We start from the raw sequence: 21752 nt of genomic DNA, 5'->3' as shown, positions 1-21752 counted from the left end.
GTATAATCTGCCATGGGACTAAAGCAGCCTGAGACTGGAATGCTCCTCATGTGATGGAGGGAGCCTTCTGTGCGGAACTTGAGGCTTCTGTTTCTTGCCAGTTTGATGGAGGTTGGGAATTCAAGGTTTACTGAACACTGTAGCACTGTTTGATGGGCCCAACCAGATTGCAAAAGTGAGAAGAGATGATCAGACGCAGACACAAAACGTGATGTTTTCAGACTAAGGCTTGCCATAATAAAAGGTTTGGGTAACGTGATGAAATGCTGCATCAAACACTGGCCCACAGCGCACATAAAAGAAAACAGCGGTGCAGCAGACGAGCACAAGCAGGCTAAGAGTTTGCATTTCATTTTCGATCCCTTCATCTTTAAAAACTAAACAGATCGCTTTAAAATATTTTCAAATGTTTCAAATGTTCCCCTTACATTCGGTTTGTACACAAATGATAAAGGAACTGCAAGTGTTCCAATATTACACTAAAAGAATTTTAAAAGTTGTCTCCAAATTGGAAGTACTTCAGAAAAAAAAAGAAAAGATATATATCAAAAAACCCAAATATATAATCAACTTCTTTGAAGTCACTTTCCACTCCACTAAGGCATTTATACTAATTGGCAAGTTTCTCATTTCATCTTTTCAGGCACAGATCATTTCTGAATGACTGAGATTTAGGATACACTATTTTAATACTGATGGTGTACTTAATGAGATCAGATTTTAATAAGATTCTAGGCATTTATGCTCCAGAAAGTCTTTGACTTAGGGGTATATTTTTACAAAAAAAGGAAGGTGGGTATCATAGAGTTTTCTGTGTATCATAGAGTGAGCCTGTTCAGATCATTATAATCACCATTTGTAATCCTATTTTATGTATCATATGGTACAAGCAAAAACCTCAAAAATATATCAAACCTTTATACTAAAAAAGCCTGCAGGTCCATTTTTTTCCCCTGTTCTCAGCATATACAGAAAACTCTCAGTAAACAGATGTGCTGTGGAGGATAATAACAAGTAACTTGTGATTAACTTAACCAGATCTAATTTGACCAGCAAAAAGCTTAGCTATTTCCTAACTTGTTTATTGACCACTAACAGAGAAACACTTCAGCATCTGTGTCAGGACTGATATTCTAATTTTACTATTAACACTCCTTTAATCTGTATCCTGCCTTCAAAATACATAATGATGAAAAATAACTTGTGATTGCATATGTAGAGGTGCCAATAACTGCACAAATGAAGCAGCAGAATTCTTATAGCCAATAAGCATATGTAGAGCTACTGCTGGTTGCAAGTAAGACTGCAATGTGTCCAGATGTTAGACTATATACAGCTAAGCATGAAGGCACATCATCTTTTAGTAGTATAGCAATTTCAGCCTTGTGGTGATTTTCCTACAGAAATACAACCGATTAGTATTCAATTTTGAGCCGTACCAGAAATGGTCCTTCAATAGTTGCAAGCACCTTGATCATTTACAGCAGCTTTTTTAAAGCAGCTAAAATGAAAAATTTAAACAGACAAGAATGCTTTATTCCTGCACCATTCCCGAGTTTATTCCGGCTCCTGTTTCTGTGCACTTCTCTCCTTCACTTGGGCCCCATCCAGGCCACCCTCTCTGGCAAGAATCCCTGACCCACATTTGGAGGACAACTTGGTGGTGGGCTTCTGCAGTTTAGAGCAGCCAGCCTAAGATCACCTGCACCACTGCTCTCTCCAGGCTAACGGCACCGAGGTCTGTATAAAGCACCGCTTGCTCAGAAGGACAACACAAAGAAAAGTGTGGCTGTAACAAGGAGTTAATATATTAGCATTGCTCACAAGGAGTCATGTGTCTCCTGCATGAAAAACCCTGCAAGGGTTTCCCTGCCTGCTCAGCTGTGAATTGAGACTGTGTCTGGGAGCTGTCATTTGCTACAGTTTGAAGTTCTCTTTCTGCAACTTCAATGAGGGTAGAAAATATTTGTGGCTCCTCTCTAGGAAAAACTGTCTTCAGAACCTACAGAAGGTATTTTATCACTTCACCTACTCAGCCTGGAGCACAAAGCCACAGACAGCTCAAAGAAAGAGATGCACATGCAATCTGCCAACACTACAGTCACTGAAGGTGCTGTATATCTCCAAAGCATCTGATGTTGTCCATACTGATTTTACCTGCTACTCTGATTGAGGGAACTCATATTCTACAGCTATAACCCAATTGTTCCCTGCAGAGAGAACTGAAACATAAGCGTAACTGAGTTTCTGTACGTTCCCAGCAGAGTCTTCCAAGTATTTTCCATAGGTTTAGCTGATTGAGAAATTAGTTAACTATCTCCATCTTAACTTTTCTTTAAGATGCCAAGGATAAAAGGAGACTTTGCTCCCACCAGAAAACCTTGTGTGTGTGCAGAGCTTGTGTCAGTGCTAGTTGCTATTAAATCCTCAGAACTACACTGCGAGTCAGCCTGAAGAGGTATCCTCCTATCGCCAGGTATTAATCAGTTCACAAACACTGTGTACCCAGGAAAGGGAAAGAAACTGTTTCTTATGATACAGAATTAGTGCCAGGATATAAAAGTATTATGCCTGCACATTATTATTCAAGTTCAAACATACCCTCACCTAATCTAATTCTGAAAAATAGTAGCTTCAGTTACAGACTAAATACTATTGAAATGAATACTAATAAATAGCCTCCAAATAAATAAGAGCGAGATGTTTTTGTCTTTGCCAGGGAACTATTACAGGGGTCTTACATGCAGACAGGATGGCATACCACGATACAGAATCCATCACTGCCACTTAACATACAACTCTCTTGTAACGTTGTGTTAGGAGACAGAAAGTCAAATAATCTCTTTCGCTCTGATGAAAGCATGAGGAAGTTGACTCGGATAAAAGCAGGGAGCAATCTGTTTAAACAGCTTGGGTCCGAAGTTGAAAATTAACAAAATCAATAACAAATACAGACTTGCTGCTGGAGAATCTGCCTTGAGCATGACATAAAAAAACAGGATGAAATATACTACAAAGATATTTCATGCCAGAATATCCTATATGTGAAGTTCATGTAGACCTTCAGCTGTTTTAATTTACATTTGTTTATTCATACATAAATCTATACAATGCCCATTGTTTGCTAGATATGATGGCGTTAAAGAAGCTTTTGGCTAATGTAGATGTAATGAAGAACAGAGTAAATTGGTAGTTATTAGAAAAACAAAGAAATAAAACAGATAGCGAAAGCCCTCAATATGTTCCCACTATTTAGGCTCCAGTCTTTGGTGACACAATACTGGCACGTACCTATTCAGGTCACGACTTTATCTGAACTAGTGATGCATGCAGAGGGAACACAAATACGCCTGCATCTTGCTGTCACAAACCAATTTTTCAAGAACTGGCCATTCACACCTTTGGGAAGACACATTCAACAAGTCCTCTCTGCCTTTTTAAGGAAAAAAAATAAAAAACATGCAATTTATGTTAGCAAGGTAGGAGAAATAATATCTTCCCACTCCATACATGGAAGATTCAGCATTAATACCTGTACAGAAGTGAACAGAAATGTTGACAAAATAGGTTAACGCTGAATCTGGATTTGGATCACTGCAACACAACCTTTCAATGCCTCAATAGTTAAAGGCGTGAAAGGAGCTGCAAAGAAAGTAAACATGGTCTTTAGCTGATAAACGTACTCAGAAAAGAAAGCAAATCCTAAAATAATCACTGCAGGCTTCTGAGAAAAGATATTAAATGTTCATGGACATCTACACAGACAAACTGCAAAAACTCCCCCATTAACCTGCCTGAGCTCTTCTGAAGTAAAAACAATCCAAAACACCCCAAAGTACCTTTCAATTTCCAAAAATGTTTTCTATATTAGTCAGAGAGAAAGACCAACAACAGCTCACGTTACCTTATAGTGAGGGCAGGCAAATGTTTAGAAGCAAAACATCCAAGTTTGAAGTGTGTCTGTGAACACAGATTTTACTAGATTCTTTAAAAATGCAAAATTATTGTCATCCTAACGACAAGAAACACACAGCACAAATCACCGATTTTATAACTGACTTCTTGCTAAAATTCAAGTGAAGATAGCTTTGCAGATTTTTATGCTCCTCATGGAAAGGCCAAAATTTTCCAGAAGGAAGAGGGAGGCTGACAACATATTAAGCTAGCCAAAATAAATAGTTTCGGATTCTGATTCATCAAGCAGAATACTGTGAATAGTATTTATATCCCTCTGTAGCAAAAAAACAAAACCAGAACAAAAATCACATTCCTTGAACGGTCTTTGCTCTTCCTAAAGATTCAGAGGGGCTTATGTTGATCTGCAGTCCTGTGAGCAGAGTGACTTGGGGTCTTGTGATTCCATTTGTCATGGAGCTCAAAGCATTTGAACAAAACTCATGACACCCACCTGGCCAAGAGTTAAAGCAACCCTTAAAACGGAATGAACCTTCAGGGTTCTTGGGATGGCTACAGGCCCATAAAAAAACAATTGCATCATGCCCTAATTACTCCAGCTGACTCGATGCATGAACTGGGATCCCTCTGCAAGCATTTCAGCACATTCTGTAATATGGAAAATTAAGGTGTTGTATTATCTTTTCCAGATTTGACAGCAAATTGTTCTACATAGCTCATTTAAAATAGAGCCACTATAAAGAGAAAAGAACAAATTATAGAGGACAGGACATACGGAGAGCAACTTTCAGGTATAACATTGGACTGTCATATATGGCTCTCAAAAATGGCAGCACTATATTCCTGCTGCACTATTCCTCCCCCCCCCCCCCCCCCCCCCCGGAAATTAATCTAAGTTAATTTCAGTGAAATAAGATCTGTTATTTTCCCTCAGTAAGTAACACCACAGTTATTCTTGCCTCCTTGTAAAAATGAGCAATCTCTGCAGCAGATGATCTATAAAGTTTCCAACTTTCCTGGGAGGAATAGTATTTTATTGTTCAATTTGGTTTCTCTATAATATGTATCTCGGTCTTCAGTAGTGATGTATAAAGGGTTTTGATCAAGCAGTTTAATATTGGGGAAAGCAAACTTGTATTTTATAGGGAAAACATACATACAAGGACACAAACATCAACACAGATTTTTAAGAGGAAGCTGCAGTTTCCTATATTCATATGTATCTCTTTATATGTACCTTTATTGTGTGTGTACATACGCATTATAGATATGCTAGGAATAGCAACAGTAACTCTGCAGGGTTGTCTCTTTCTCACTGTAGACTTTCCTGGAATTCAATCAGTTACAAGGACAGGCAAACATCTAAGACGCTGGCAGGTAGCTGCTCATCGTTTAGGCAAAGCACATACTGCTGGCTAATTTCATGCCAAAACATAATCATAAAGACTATATATTAATTCAATATAAACTGAGGTTGGCAAGCACTTATGATAAAGTGCCACACTGTAACATAAAACACAATAGGTGGTTGTTTACATTTCCACACCAGGCTGTAAAGAGAAGCAGCTGAGGATCAGAGATGTCCCCTCAGCAGCCCTGGCTAGTGGGCTGCCATTTCCAACACAAGGGCAAATCTGCTGTCAGGGAGGAAATGCTGCAGCTTGCCCAGCTGCATCTGCTCAGATTTGGGAGTCAAAGCCTTACACAGAAGACTGGAATCAGAACTTTAGTGAAAAGCAAAGGCAAAAAGCACTAAAGCATGTTTGCAACCTTGACTGCTAGTCCTGCATCTGCAATAACATCATCCCTTCTCCCCATTCCTGAGCCACTGTCTGGGAGACTTTTCTATTCTATGGCATTCCTTGCAAGGTTTTCATTCCACTTCTGTACACAAAGACCTTCCCAGGATGTATTTGCTTTCTTAACTCCCTAAAAAGATATTGCATGTCTACTTTGCACTTTTCAAACTACCTTCCCCTCATTTACAGCCCAGTTCCACAGCAAGCTCTGGGAGAGTGCACTGTGCTTGTGCCCTAGAGATGTCTCACATGGGCTAGCACATTTATTTATGGATTGCAATGCAATCCTGTAGCACAGAGGTAAACAAATTAACAACCCAGTCCCTCCAAAGACACCTGAAGACCTAAAATTAGTTTCTTGTCATGAGAGCCTGCCAGCAGTTAAACTATCCAGCTTTATCACCATAATTCAACAGCAGACTTCTTTTTATACAACAGGATGAAAATAAATCCACTAGTAACGAACATTCTGGGATGCATCTGAACACAGGAACTGGCAGATAAGAGCATAGCACATCTATTCAGCCAGTGCACTGAACTCAGCATTCCTGTGGTCAGAAGCACTTTGACTCCTCAACCTCTACCCCAGTTAAATTTCTCTTTTGGCTTCTCTGTCATGACTGTGGGGCAGGCAGCAAATGCATTGGCTTCCCCAGGGATGGTACAAAGCGCAGCTGCTCCCTGGTGACACGCAAGAGGAAACTTGGGCATTTTTTTTCCTTTGAATCTCAGGTCAGATCTACAGGTCACCCTACGTACACAGGACTTCAAGTGGAGGTCAGCAACTTGTCTGTTGCACGTAATGAAACTTGTTTTACAAGCTTGTCTAGGCAGTAAATAATTAAATATCACTTCTCAGACTGAGATTTTCATTGTCCTGAGTTGCCTGACAATAGGATTTTTCTCAGTCTGGTTTGTTCCCAAGCAAATGTGAAATTTGAAAAAAGCTACCACTGATAATTCTACAAGAACCACAAAGCAACAAGAAGGGTTCAACTACCAATAGCTTTTATGACAATAATAACAATTTCTAACACAAGTTCCAAAAGTATACCCAGGTTTCCATCAGCTTGTTGGCAATGGTAATGTTAACACACAAACACAAAGCATTCTGCCTTTGTTTTTATGATAGCCAAGATAAATCCAGAGGCAGGTCTGAACTACAGTTTTAAATTCAAATCAATTTTTTTTCTAGTCAGAAATACATGCAAGTTACCATAAGAGTATCTGTAGATACTTTCCTAATCTGGAAAACTCATTAACCAAATAAAAGTATTATGCGGCTGTAATTCCATGTATTATTTTAAATTATTCCTACTGTTTCACAATATATTAAGAAGCACCTTGAGCTCACAAAAAGTTACAAACTCCCTGAATGAGCCAGTACCATGCAAACTTTTCAGATGTGGGACAAACCTATTTTGAGGATCTGAAATCCAGCATACAAACTAGCAAAGTATGTGCCTGCCTCCACCGTAACAGCACTTAATACAGCAGCCGCCTTGCAATGTCCAGTTGAAGAACATATCCATGTTTTCAAACCCATAAAATGCAGTGTATTTTACTCTGCCCCATACTGTATTTTTTTCATAAATAGCAGACACCCCACATTAGGTTTTGAAGAAAAGAGCAGAGATACCTGAAAGCTTGCTTTTGTGCAGCCAGGTACAGGACAGAGGTACGGATATGGCTTCCCACTGATAAATAGGGTCAGGGTTGTAATCTAAGCAAGTGGATTCTTTTACTCACTTGTACAACTGTCCCAAATTCCTTTCAGGCTGTGGTAACTGTTCCCAAACTCCGCAAACCAAAGGGAGAGGAGGAAAGGAAAAAATCTGGCTCTCGGTACAGTTACTCTGTTAACTGAGTGTGGACATAAACAGACATCACCTTTTAGGGTCATTCCTTCAAGGTATGTTGGGAAGAACATTTCTTGCCTTCTGGCTTGGGAATCAGTTAGAAACAGTACTGGGATACAATGAAAGGAGTGCTTGCTCACACAGACTTACACCAGAACAGCTAGGCCAGTGCAAATTTGCAGAAGACAAAGGTAGGATTTCAGCAGTGCCTCAGGATCTACTGATAAGACAGAAACTAACTAGATACTGCATAATTACCTTGCTCCTTCTCAAATCATCAAGCTAGATTTAACTACCCAAAATATTCTACATGCCCTGAAAAAGGCCACAGAACTAAAAAAAATGTACATTGGCAACTAGGGCAGAAAGATTTGTATCAACAAACCTTTAGACATGAGACTAAACAACCTAGCATTTGCATCTGCAGAAGGGATGCAGAAAGATACGATCAAGGCCAAACAAAAAAAGTAGCTGAGAGAAAGTGAACAGAAAACTAATTTCACCTGTATCTCACAATATTAAAAATTACAAGGTATTCAACTGCTCACCAGAAAACAATGTGCAAAAGGTGGTTCTCCACGCAGCCATGTTCTGTGCCACAAGTCAAAAGCAGAAAGGGATCACTAGGAGAACATACAACCAGGTCCATCAAGAGCTAAAAACCAAAACAATCCCAGTGCAACCTCTGATCCACTAAATTCTTAAATTGTCCATTGTCAGAAGCTGGTGGGGGCAATGTATGCGGTGTACAGAGGGATCATTTGTACAGTACTTGGTTCCTGTGCTTGCCCTCGTAGTTAGTTAATCCATGTAGATACTTTACTATGTAGCTCTTTGATACAACTGTTCTTACCTTTAATGTTTCTTTGCTTTTATTTCTAGTATCTCTCATAATTTCCACACACAATGTAATTTACTTAGAGCACCAGATATTCTTGCATGACAATTCCCAACATCATCCAAAAATGGCTTCATTATTTGCTCTCTCTTGTGTTCAAATCAGAGAAAGTTTTTGAAAGGAAAATGGATGCTCAAATACAGAGCAGGCACAGAGTGCCCAATTCAGATGTTTGGTTTGGGGAGAAATTTTATTAATTTATTTATTTCAATTAAAAAAAAATATTGAGTATATCCTTCACAACTACAGTATTTTCACAATGTCTCTTAAATATTTTGTATTTCCCTTGTGACATAAGAGGACGATATATAATTTAACTCACACCTGATGTGATGAAGGAGGGAGATGTTACGCGTTACTCTCTCCTTATTCTTCTCCACCTATTTTTGGATGTTTCACTACTTGTGTGCTGCCTTGCTTTTAGTCTCAACATTTGCACCATCCTGACCAAAAGATAATATTCATAGAAGGGAAATGTTAAGCTGCAGTGCTTTAAGACTACACTGGGGTGGGTGGGGGGTGGGTATGTGGGCAGGAGGATCTTAAATACTCTATGACACTCCCCTTAAAAAACCCACCCTCCTAGGACAGCATCACCAATGTCTCCCTAGCACCCATCACCTATTTAACACAGACAGTTTACCTGATACCGATTACTCAAACTACCTTCTGTTTCTACAGCAGAGCTTAGCAATTGTGATTGGTGGCAGACTGAGAACTCCAAAATTAAGTTCCCTCAGAAAAAATCCCTCAGAAAGAAGTGACAAATCTGCATGTACACTGTTAAGCTGCAACAAGTGATTCCAATAATGAGTGTATGTTTACCATGTAATTACTGTCTTTCTAAATCCCAAAGGAGCAGTATCTGAAGACTTATGTAAAGTATTAAAGCAGTTTAAAAAACTATCTGAATGCATATTGAGTTATGAGCCCCTAAAAAAATCCTACTTACATTTCAAATATGTGTATTTGAGCTAACCAGCTTATAATGCAGTACACCGAATGATTATGGACTGCTGACTACAAAAAAGCGATCTGTTAAATTATTTTTATGATTAAAATTATAACAATTTCTTTCTTAGGGCATGCTACCAGTTGTGCAGGCTATGATCTGAATAAGGAACAGCATCGGCCGATCCACTGATGCCGCAACATTCATATACAATTCCACACATGCACTTTGGGCTCAGGGTATGGTACAAGGTACCTTTAAAGCTGCAGCCCTGAAGATGGTTCAAGCTCACCATCAGCCTAAGTGATTTATTGATGATTATCAATTATTCACTACGATAAATACATACACTTTTGCTAATGGCAAACCACACACATTGGATTCTGGTGTTTCTGTATTTATAACTTACTTTTCTTTGAAGACTGAATCAGCCTGAAGTCTCAGGTAAAACATTTGGAAATTAAAGAACCTCCTTATCCTTCAGCCCCTTTCCTGGATTTGTAATGATACTTAAGAGATTTCTAACCACTCTGCAAGACAGAACAGCCATGGTACCTCTTCTTCCTTTCCACTCATTGGAGAGAAAAAATGTATGGAATGTATTTAAATAATGCAGTTGAACATTTTATAAGCAAAACCCCCTTCATCATCTTGAATTACTTATTTGTAATGAGTTACTTGTTCAACGCTGGCCAAAATAAAGTTTATCCACTTACAAAGAGCAAATCGAGTCAGAACTCTTCGAATTCTATCTCAACACTGTTAATCTCTTATTGTTCATTCAGCATGTTAAGAGAAAGGAAGCTGATTTTAATTCATTTATCAGAACCGCAAAGACTAGATTGTTCTGTTATGAACAAATGCTTCAAAGATTTTCTGCCAGTGCTGTTTCCTCTCCAGCTGGGAATAAAGTTTTCCCCCCTATTAATACAAGTCAATCATTCTCTGCCTCAAATTAATCTTTGAAGTTTCCAGTGATCTCAATGTTCCTTTCATGAACACAGATTTCTTTTAAGTACATAGGAATTCCTTTTTATTATAAGATATTTTAATTCATATTTGTTGATTAAGTTTAGAAAACTTGAACTGTAAGTTTCATATGACATGTACTAAAATACTGGGAATGATTGATGATACCTATACACAAATGATGGTCAAAAGCTCTTGTCCCAGTACTTTCAAGAAGATAACCATGTTCTGCAGTTGCAAAATACATATCCCTCTGGAGACCTGGGTAATGTACACTGTTCTGTGATAATCTGTATGATATTTTCATCAGAGTCCCGTGAAACGTGACAGCTGCAAGGAAAGTTGTCTGACATCAGTAACACAATGAGGAACCCTGCAACTATGCCACACAACAGTCAGCTAACCTCACAAATTAGAGCAGCAAAGTAATTCATATCCATAAAGGAAAGCACTGCAGGCCCAACAGTAGTCTTGTCTCCGGAATTCAATTCTAACATGAGAAACTGGAAGAGTGATCGTATTTTTGAAGGTTTATACTACACCAAAAGGTGGTAACAGAGATACCTTTTGCCATAAACAACCAGTTTGATTAACAGTATAACAGGGCAGAATGCTCCTCACTGTGTAACCTCATCGTCCTGAGACTTTATATACTCTCTCCAAATTCTGCTCTGGGAAGAGCAAGTTTGCCATGTTTCAATCTGATATTAGTCTTCAAGCATAAATAATATATGGAGATGAGCTAAAATGTCTCATTGATTAAAATTCTACACTATGAGCTTGTCACATTTCAATGTGCAAATTGCTTCTGTCTGGCCTGCATTCAGAAGTCAGTCATCTAAATATATATACACACTTGCTTGATTTTAAGTTTGGTATCACAGCTGAACCACAGATCAGAATCAGAAGAGATTTTTCTCTACAATGAATTTTTAAGTAATGATGTACCTGGTCAACTAATCATCTAACAAGACAACTGTATTACATGATGTGGCTGCCTTCACACAGCTGTGAAGAACCCAGCCAACCTTGGGTTAAAAGATATCCCTTAGGTTTCTGCCCTGGTTTGCAGCACTTTAACTATCGGTATAGTCCTCAGAGAGCCCAAGAAATCAAGCAAAATGGAACACCATGGATACCAAATCTGCATAGTAATAGCTTTTTACATGTCTACAAGCAATTTTTAAACACCAAATACATCTAGATAGCTTCCCTGGAAAGTGAACACAAAAATGAGTCCTAAGAAGAGAAAGGACTATCTGACCTCAAGTATTTATATTCATACTGTAGAATAACTGTACACAAAACACAAAAGGTGGACAGGGAATCATGATGTGTGTTAACCATCCCTGTCACAGGCCTGAAATGTCTGTTTATAGGACTCTGAAGTCCAGTGTTCAAAGACTGAGATGTTCCACTTGAAAGCAGTGGTCAGACTTGCATAGTTAACATTAGGGAAAAGGGATGTCACGAGAATCCATACCTTTGTCCTGTCATGGTAACTTATTTCTTACAAGTACTTCAGACGAAATCATTTCAGCATGACTTCTGCTATTTGAAAGCAGTATGTTCATAAAAGCTCTTCTTGCAGGAGTTTGCTTTCAGGTTGCAGCTCAGATAACCAGCTTACTTCCTAGATTCAGGCAGCCTCCAAAAACTCAGTAATTGGCATAACCTGAATGCCATAGGGTAGGCCAAAAGCTCAACAGAAAAAACCAACAGCCCTGCCTTGAGCAGAAGTATATATTCAAATATACTGCTTTGTGAAGAAGAAACTTTGCTCATGAAGGCACATTAATTCTAACATGATAATGGAAGTAATGGTGTTAATGGCCAACAGCAAGAGAAATGGGAGAAAAAAATGCATATAAGCCACTGTCGTGCTTTCTGCCAAGAGCTGAAGAAAAAGAACGAAGAAACATTCATCCTTCTCCAGAGTATTTTTCACTGTTTACTAGTTCTGGGACCAAGTCTTTTCCTCCTTATTCTAAGTTAGGAGAAACTGGTATTATTTTTAACTGGTGAATGTGAGGCAAAGATTGGTCAGGTCTCCATGCTTACCTCCTACAACCCCACCCCACCCCCACCCCCAATCACACAGGAATGGCAAAGAACCATAGGATCCAATTATTCTACAAATGAAGGTTATTAAAACAAAATTATTCCTGAATATATTTTGTGTATTTCAATCTCTTTCAAAAACGCATACTTTCACTTCTTTATTTTTACTTCATGCTGCTGACAGTTTTAAATAAAAATATAGCACCTGCAGAGACCACTTTCTCAAATGAAAATTTTGAACAACACCTATTTGACTTGTTAGAAAATTTGTTATTTTGTTATTGTTACACGCTTATATAATGGAAGGAGGAGAAGCCACTCAAACAAAATTAATATATTGCATGAGATGTGTTTAGAAAAAAATTTAACATACATAATACCTGTAGCCCAAATACACATACACACAGCCAAGCCATCAACAAACAAACAGAAAAAGGGCATATAAATGTCTGCTAGAAATTTAAGATTACACACAACGCATTCTGGCATGTGCATCATACTGATACACACAACAGTTTCACATTTGTCCATTTAGCTGTATGCAATGGGCGACAGTGCAGAAAGCAAGAGCAATTTCAGAGAGGCAAATTGCATGGAAATAAAGTAATTTTCAATTGCCCAGCATTTTCCAAGGGTGAAGGCCACACACACTCTGACAGAGAGCTGTGAGGAAGGTGGGACTGATCTGTAGCAGTGCACAAATGCTGCATTTGACCCAGGTTATTAAGATAATGATATAGTAGCTATGTTGACGTTTTCAATGAATGAACAACCTAGATTTTCCACACTAGTAGAAAGTACTAAGAAACTACCAGCGAACCAAAACAATACAACAGTAAGTAACCTCACAGTAAACTGACAAACCATATAGCTATTAAGCAGTTTTGGTAGGCAACTGTCATCTCCGTAACTTTGTCTACATTGCCAGCCATCAAGACACGAATAAAATACACTCAAAATGCATTAGAGTCATTTGCAGGAGATGACGACATGCAGAGCTCATAGGAATGACTCAAATCCATCCCACTTTACAGGAAATGGCAAATCTTGAGAAAAAGTATTAATTTGACTTTTATTTTTAAATTCTTCTCTTGCACGCTGCACAATTTCTGTTGAGATTAAACAACACCTTGTTTCACGAAAGCTTACACCTCTTCAAAATGCCAAATAATATCTAGCCTGCAAAATTATCATGGTTTGTTCCCTGGGACCAGATCCCAAAGAAGGCAAAAACCTTAATGAATGACAGCGTCGCATGCAGAGCTCCAGAGAAACTAGTCCTTTAACAGCAACATGTTCCTCTCATTTTCTAGAAACTTCAAAATCTGTCTGACTTGAATTTATTTTATGGATCTACAGAAAACCCTTCGCCTCCCTCCACTTCTGTGAATAAGCAGAAAAATACCTTCAATAATACAGGTATTTTAAACACTGACTTACATGTGAAGAAAGGTTAACATCACCAGAAAGACCAGTTTTGAACTCCTCGAAACAGAGAACACAGCACAGTACAATAAAAGGAAAGAAAACCACAATCTCACACGGGTTCTTTCAAATTAGACAAAGGTACTGCAGGAGCTCTTTCTAGAGGTGAAGCTAAAATATGCCCTCGCCCTTCTTAAAGTTGGGAGGGAAGCCCATGACGGTGTGGCCAGACACATGCCCCTGTGAAACCCCATAAGTTTGTCTCCCCAGGCAAGAGGCAATTGCATCTACTATAGGATGTAATTCCTGATAAGCGGCACGCTGTCTGTTGATGTGAGTGTATGATCTATATAATTTTGGTAAAGTTCTTGGCAAAGTATCACAAAGACCAGTCTCCTAACCCTAATGTAATGCAATGTGGGCATATGAGCCCAAGCAGCTCGTGCCTGGTGGCAGATGACACCTCAAACTGTCAATCCTGCCCTTTCTGCTGGAGACTGCCATCTCTGGAAAAGGATGGTCCGCGTATTTCAGCAAAAGTTGACATACCAGGCTGTAAATGGTGATGAGGGGGAAGTCGGCTTTCATTTGCTTCAACCATCCTTGCTAAAGAAACGTTGCTGACAGCTGGAGCAGTAACTTCTTAAATCAATTCAGTGTGAAATTCCAGAGCATTTCCGTCGGTGCTCTCTGAAACTAGATGGCTTTAATCACCAGCTGGCTGAGTTACTGTAAGTAGATGGGCAAGGTGGCATGCCTGGTGTTCCCTCTTGTTATCTCTTTATACAGCAGTGTCCACAGGAGATAAAGTATTCATTAGTTCCTGCCGTGGTTAGTCAACAAATGCTTCCTGCAGCTTGCAAAGGCCTGGTTAGCTCTTTAATCTTTGATAGTAAAAAAGGATGGTTAACAAAACATCCTGTAAATATGCACAGTTCAAGCCTGTTTGTCATTGCCAGGTGAAGACTACAAGTCCAGTCTTAACTGTTAAGCAGCATAAGGTTAACGCTGCCACAGAATTTTGCATCTTTCCCATGAAATGCTTGGAAAGGTTTTCAGGCATTCAGACCAAGTTGCTGTACAATGTTAGAATAACATGTAACCCTACTGGAGTTTAAAGCGCTGTTTCTTTGAAATAGTTTTCAGCACAAGAGGTTCTGCCTAAGAAACAAACTACCACATCCCCAAAGTGATACCCTTTCCTTTTTTCTTCTCCCACAGAGATACAGCAGACATATTTTCCCTGAAATATTTTTTTCCAGATTTTGTTGACTTTAATTAACGGACCAAATAAGGTAAAATAATTTTTTTTAAAATCCATTTTACTGCGAGACGTGGGCATTTACATTAGTCAGCGACTTGTGGAAGCTGTTGCTGTGAGATACAGAATTACTGAGCTAAGGAGTAATATTTGCCATAGCCCTGGCTTCAGTATTTTAGGGTGAGGGATCACCTGGGCTGACAGTAGCTACACTTTGCATGACTAGGAAATAGGAATAGCTTCTCTGACATCCATTAATTTTTACAGGTTATAGCACAACCGGTTTTATGAGCACTGGGATGAATGAAATTTGTTTTCTAAACCGATTTGTCCTCTTGTGCTTGACTGGCTCTTTTAACAGAATTGCATGAAAGAATGTCCCCCACAGAAATATCAGAGAACCCACGCTGAAAAACAGATGAGAGAGGCAGAGAGATTAGCATGGTCTTTCTACAGGATAAGCTTCATTGAGTTTGCATCTTGGTGGATACACGAAAAGGAACACTTTGGGCACGGCTCCGAGACAGTCAGCGCGGCTGTCCCACACCACCAGGCCGGCTGACCTGCCCACACGGAGCCTCCTCCTGTCCCTAACCTGCACCGTGCAGTCCCAGCTCCTCCCTGCAGCTGGCCCTCAGGAATAAACTGATTTGACTCACTGATCTAGCAAAAAACTAATTTTCTTTGGTTTGGCAAGTTTGAGGCCACGTGAGACAGCTGAGCTGGCTTGCTGTGGGGGACAGATGAGCTCCAGAGGCGACCCAGGGAAGAACAGGGGCCGGACCACGTCTTTGGGCAGCAGGACTCAGTAAGAGAAAGTGGCTGAGAGGATGCCAGGACATGGAGATCACCCAGCTTTCCTAACCATGAAAAAAAACCTCTAAGAAAACATGCGAGTACCTGAGGTAGATCTCTAATACCACTTTTAACTGCAACATCTGAATCAGGAAAACCTCAGCCCTTCAGTGGAGGTTGATATCCTTTCGTTTCTCTCCCATCTTCATCACCCAGCACAGCCAGAGAGGGGCCGGAGGACAGACAATACTGTGCAGCACAAAATGGCCGCTCCAGCTCTCCCTCCCTCTCTCAGCCCTGACAAACGAGCAAGCAACCCTGGGGACAGAGGCTCTCCAGACATCTTCTAGCAACATTTTCCTTTCAGACAGGCCCACCTTCAGGCCAACAACCCCCTGGCAAATATGAAGACGGTCTTCTAATAGATTCTGCTGAATAACCTGTCTGGGGACAACACGCTGGGAGAGCCTTGCTCTGGAGCGGCTGACAGGGAGGGGCGGCCAGATCTGGTGAACAGCTGTAGGATCCAGTTCACTCACAGCTTATGGTTTTGTTTCCAGCTTAAGCTGGATCGAAACCAAGTCATTTGTCAGCGAACTGCTGACCACTGTCTCACCACCTTTGCAGACATGTGTTTTCACCAACAGCCACGCTGTTCCCGTGTCTCCCTCCACGATGCTGCACGGGGCTTTCTGACTTACACAGGGCCAAATAAGCAACAGATATCTCCCCTCTTCCCTCCTCTCCCCCCAGCTTCGCGGGAGCTAATGTGGGAGCACTGGCTCAAATGCAAAACCGTGTGGTAAGGGCTGTAAAGCTTCACTTTCAGTTGGCAGTTGCTCCTTGTGATTTTGGGTAATGTCCTGCTGAAATTCCTCTCCCGTGCTAGAAGGATCACATCAACCCGCCTCGCTGAGGGACCGTAAGACTAAAATTAGTCACTGGCTTTTAAAACAGCCTCCTAAATCTCCTCAAAGGTTTTTTTTTAAACACAAGAACAGGCCTAAAGAATCATGTTAGTCTAGAGAGCGTAGCTTCCTTTTGTGAGTCTGAATTTGGCTGAAAAATAATTTCTTTCTTTTTTTTTTTTTCCAAATCATTACAGGGATAGAAGCCTCCTGTCACCTGGACTTTTAAATTAGAAGAACTGCAGATAAATTAAACAGGTACGAAGTTTTTAAAGTAATTTAAAAGAAAAGCAGATATTGACACATTAAAACTTAATAGCTCTTTTCGAGACACTGCATTTCATAATCAAAAGCTCCTTAGAATTTTCATTAAAAAATGAAATCGCTGATCCAACAAACCATAACTGCCACAAATTGGGTCTGGAAATAAATACTTATGCATAAAAACCTACTTATTAATATTTTGATGACGCTGAGGTATGTATTTGAATGAATAAAAGGCACTCAACAGTTTTAAAAACAACAACCACCACCACAACAAAAAGAACTACTGACTTTCATGGGAGAACTCTCAAGTGGCTTAGAAAGTTATCTCAAAGGTGGTTATTAATAGCAAAGGTGACTTACCAAAATTAGAGCACCTGTTTCTTTTTGGCACTGTGGGGAGAGGAATGGAAAAAAAAAAAAAAAAAAAAAAGAGTCCAGAAAAAGGTATCACCATACCCTGTAGGCAAAAGATACACAAAACAAAAAAACAACCCTACAGTTTTTTTATACTCTTGAAATTGAGACCTTGACTGCAGCAAACCTGTTGATAGGATGCCTGGAGACAAGAAAGCAAGAAATATTTTCTCACCATTGTCAGGACTAGCCTTTTAAAACACTAATTATGAGAAGTCAACCTTTGCTACCCAGGGGGGGTTCTCCTCTCAGGATCCACCCAACCCAGACCAGCTCCTTTTGCCAGAGAGCTACACTGCATCCTCCTGTCCCAGTGAGACTTCGGTAAAACACTGTGCCATGGGGAATCCACAGCAACTCATTTCCTCTCCTTCCTCTACAAGGAACCCAGGGCGTTTATACACTTCACCATTCCCTCCTGAATTAGCAGGTTCTGGATCAGAAGCGGTGGCTGGAGATAGTGCCCTAGCAAATAAGCAGCCACAGCCCAGAGGGAGGAGGTGATCCCAGCCTCCTCCATGGCCCCCTGGAAAGTGCAGCACCATGGGGCACTGGGCAGCCACATAAGGGGGCTGTGGGAATAGGAGAGTAGAGGGTGGACAGGGGGTAAACAGGGTCTTCATAATCTTGCAAAAGCAAGAACCCAAGCCACATAATGTGATGGAGGGATGTTGACAGGCTAAGTGTGAGGGAGACTCCTGAGCAGTTGGCAGCATGGGACTTCTGGGGCAGGACAGAGACTACTTCTCTGCCCTCAGGTCTGAATGGGCAGGACTGGTACTGCCATGATAGCCCAGGATGGGGAACAACTCCATCAAGTGGGTTTTCAAGGCCCACAAGGCCTGCACTGACCATAACGACGGGCTGGGTGACAATGGCTGGAAATTCCCTTCTGCAGGGGTCAAAGGCACCCATTGACTGACCAAGGATGCTGTCACAGGAGATGTTTTACTTGTGGGATGCCAGATTTAGGGTGATATAGAAAAGCAACTGAAATCACCCCTTGTTGCTCATCCACTAGGCACCAATGACATTGCCATGGGAGAGCTGGAATACATGAAGAATCACTACAGAACTCTATAGGCAACAGTGGGAGTCCAGGTGATGCTCTCTTTGATCCTAAAGGCAAAAGCCTGGGTAGGAGTGGACAATTCCTGCAAAAAAATGCCTGGCTGCATGACTGGTATCTCAGGCAGCATCTTGGCTTTTATGACCATGGGACTGTCTTGAGCAATGAAGGCTACTAGAGAGATCCACCTAGCAAAATGGAACAATGGAGAATTGTAGAATTGTTGCGCTTTGCATGAAAGGGCTGCTCAAATGTGTGGAGTGCATTTATGGGATGGACGATAGGCTGGGTAAATGCTTGTGGGTTGGCATTAGAAGAAAGACCAATAAGGGTGGCATTGTGATGAGAGGTTATTGCAGACCACACAGTAAAGAAGTGGATGAGGTCTTCTGTAAACAGCTTAAGGAAGTCTCCAGCCCACAGACCCTAGTTCTCATGGGAGACTTGAACCTCTCTGAAGCTTGAGGAGGGAAACACAGCAGCAGCAGATTTCTGGAGGGTGCAGGGACAACTTCTTAACACAAACGCTAGATAATCCACAAGGGATGACACTCTCCTAGTAGCACTGTTTCTTAAGTCTTAGTGAGATTAATTAGCAGTAATATATACACACATATATAAATATGTAATACAGATACACATAGTTAAAACCATAACATGTTTCTTGCCTTCAAATATGTTCCATGCGTGTTCTAGAAATGTGGTTTAAATCGTATGCATGGGCACAAACAGAGAACAAAAGATTCTCAAACTGACTGTAAAATCCAAACACCTTCCTTTCAAAAAAGCTGCCATCTTATCTTCCAATTATGTCTTCCAAAGCCAACGAATCAGACCATGTCACACAGCAAAAACAAAATGTCTATTCAATCTTCAGTCATGGAACTTCAGCTTGGAACACAATTAGCAAAACTATCCCCTCTTCAAGCCCTCAAAAACAGTCATTAGTGCAAGCATTGCTTCAAAATGAGAGGTCACAAACAGCACACAAACTACATCTTCTGTAACATATTGAGCCCTTATTACTAGAAAACACAGCTGTCAAGCATTACCTGAAGTAATTTTGCTGTGGAGCTCAAGTACTTTAAATTAGCCAAGCCCTCAAATAGACTTTCACACCCTCTAATCATGACACTGAGTATCAGAGGGTTCTCAGGGTTGGTAATCTACATAATTTCCCACTCATAGTCAAGAAACTCAGACCTTATTTGAAGTAGCTCTTATTATTATTGGCATTTCTTTAAAAGAACACCTTTTTGCCAACAGGCATAAAAAAACCCTAGCTAATGTTTTCATATGTTAAGCCAAATAACACATGCTCATTGGACAGCAACTGCCTCTATTTTGAGGTATCTTCACAAACTAGAGTGACTTGCCTCTGGAGAACAAGGCATGAAACAGATCCAAAACACACAACCATGTGCTGCCTCAGCAGTTACCTGGTGGTAATGAGTGCAGACCCTGCAATGGCAGCCTTGTTAAACAGCTGTTTGGGCAATGCACCCGGAGCAGCTGTGCCACACTGCTCAAAACCATCCACTACGCTACCTGCAGGCCCCATTACCTCCTGCTTTTAAGCAGTTCCTAAGAAAAGCAAGCATGTTTTCAGGAGATTTAATTTCACTACAGTGGCATCCAGGTTTGCATGAGAAACTGTGATGGTGTCGCAAGGCAATAGGAGATTCATGATCAGACAGACAACACTGGGACACACCAGGCCAATCCTCAGTCTGTTTTCTCAATCCAAATTTCAAATATTGGAATTTCATGGAGATTATTAAATGTACAGACTAACTATATTAGTGCCACTACCTAAAACTTCATCCAAAAGCAAGCCACTGGACAACACTAGTTCTCATTTCAAATACATTTTTGTAGAGGCCAGACCTATGCTGGTGGCAATTTCAAAGGCTATACATTACTTTGGCAGAAAATGAAGGTCCAGAGAAAATACCAAAATTCAGTCTTCTGAATTACTTCTCCAAAATTAAGGGATTTATTAGCCTGACCATAATGAAGGAGATGAAGCAGATTCAAGAGTGCGTTTGGTCAGAAGAATGTACCAAAACTGAACTAATTATGGATTTACCTGGGAGAGAAATAAAAGACACAAGGAGCTTATTTTCCCATTAAGCTAACTGGGAGAAGAGCATATTTCAGCATGGATCTGTTTTTCTCCTGTTGAGAGACTGTCAGTCAAAGTCAGTCCTTGGTAAACACCACCACAAATCACAGAAAGAATAAGCCTGTAGTTTCACTTGCTCAATGGGGTTTTTGTTGTTGACTCTGGAGGCAGGCTCCAAGGAAAATGAAGACTTAAATGAAGATTTTCCAAAATAGACAGACACCTTTGAAACTAAACAAGGCAAATTACAGCTAGGGCCCACAGGGAAACTCAGCTCCTTCACCACAAAAGGGAATAACGCAGCTTTGTGCAACGGAAGCAGATTTTATCAGTCCAGCGAAGGACAGCACTGTTATCTCTTCTAGCATGGCACTGAGAGGACCTGCAGCAGAGCTTTAGGGTATTACTTCATGGAAGGGATCCTCTGAAGAGAGCGCTGACCGGTGGAGTTTCCAGTCCTTCCCCTTCTCCTATAGTGATTATTTCCTACACCCTCCACACCCGCTGCTAGAGGTGACCGCTCCTTCCACGGAAGTGCTTTTTGCAGCACTCCACAGACCCGGTTTATAGCACAGGCACAGAGACAACTCAACAGACACGGATGAGGCTGAAGTTCACAACAAATCCTGGCAGCACTCTCGACTTACACCACCACTGACATGTCCTTGGCCCACTATCGGCTGTGCTGCCACACTGTGCTGTGTGGGAGCAACCCAACTCAGGAAAAGGCTGCCAAAAATATGGGGTTGGGAGGAAGTAGACTGAATCAATTCTGTGAAAAGCTATTAGGAGTACAAAGGAAAGGTGTGTATCTGTATGGTTTTGTCTCACACACACATACATACAGACACAGGTCAAAAAATTTGTCCCACAAAAGCAAGTTTGAGGTGGTGGTGAACTTCAGTGGGGACTGAGGAGAAGCCACAGATACTAGAAATTCTCCCTCTGGTTTTAGTGGTGAAGGATAGAGAAGGAGGCCTAATTCTTCCTTCTGCAGTATCACCAAGTAAGCGGCCTTCCAGCTTACAGTGCTTC

General features: G+C 40.7%; 1 protein-coding gene across 3 annotated transcripts in view; it reads right to left on the bottom strand.

The window, feature by feature from the left end:
* Nucleotides 1–21752, bottom strand: part of PLXNB2 (plexin B2) — a 267982-nt gene that overhangs the window by 193900 nt on the left and 52330 nt on the right. The gene's annotated exons all lie outside the window — the stretch shown is intronic.

The sequence above is a fragment of the Falco cherrug genome, chromosome 5 (assembly GCF_023634085.1).
Source record: "Falco cherrug isolate bFalChe1 chromosome 5, bFalChe1.pri, whole genome shotgun sequence".
NCBI classification, from domain to species: domain Eukaryota; kingdom Metazoa; phylum Chordata; class Aves; order Falconiformes; family Falconidae; genus Falco; species Falco cherrug.
Note: the sequence above shows the minus strand (reverse complement) of the source record. Positions and strands in the feature narration are given on the sequence as shown.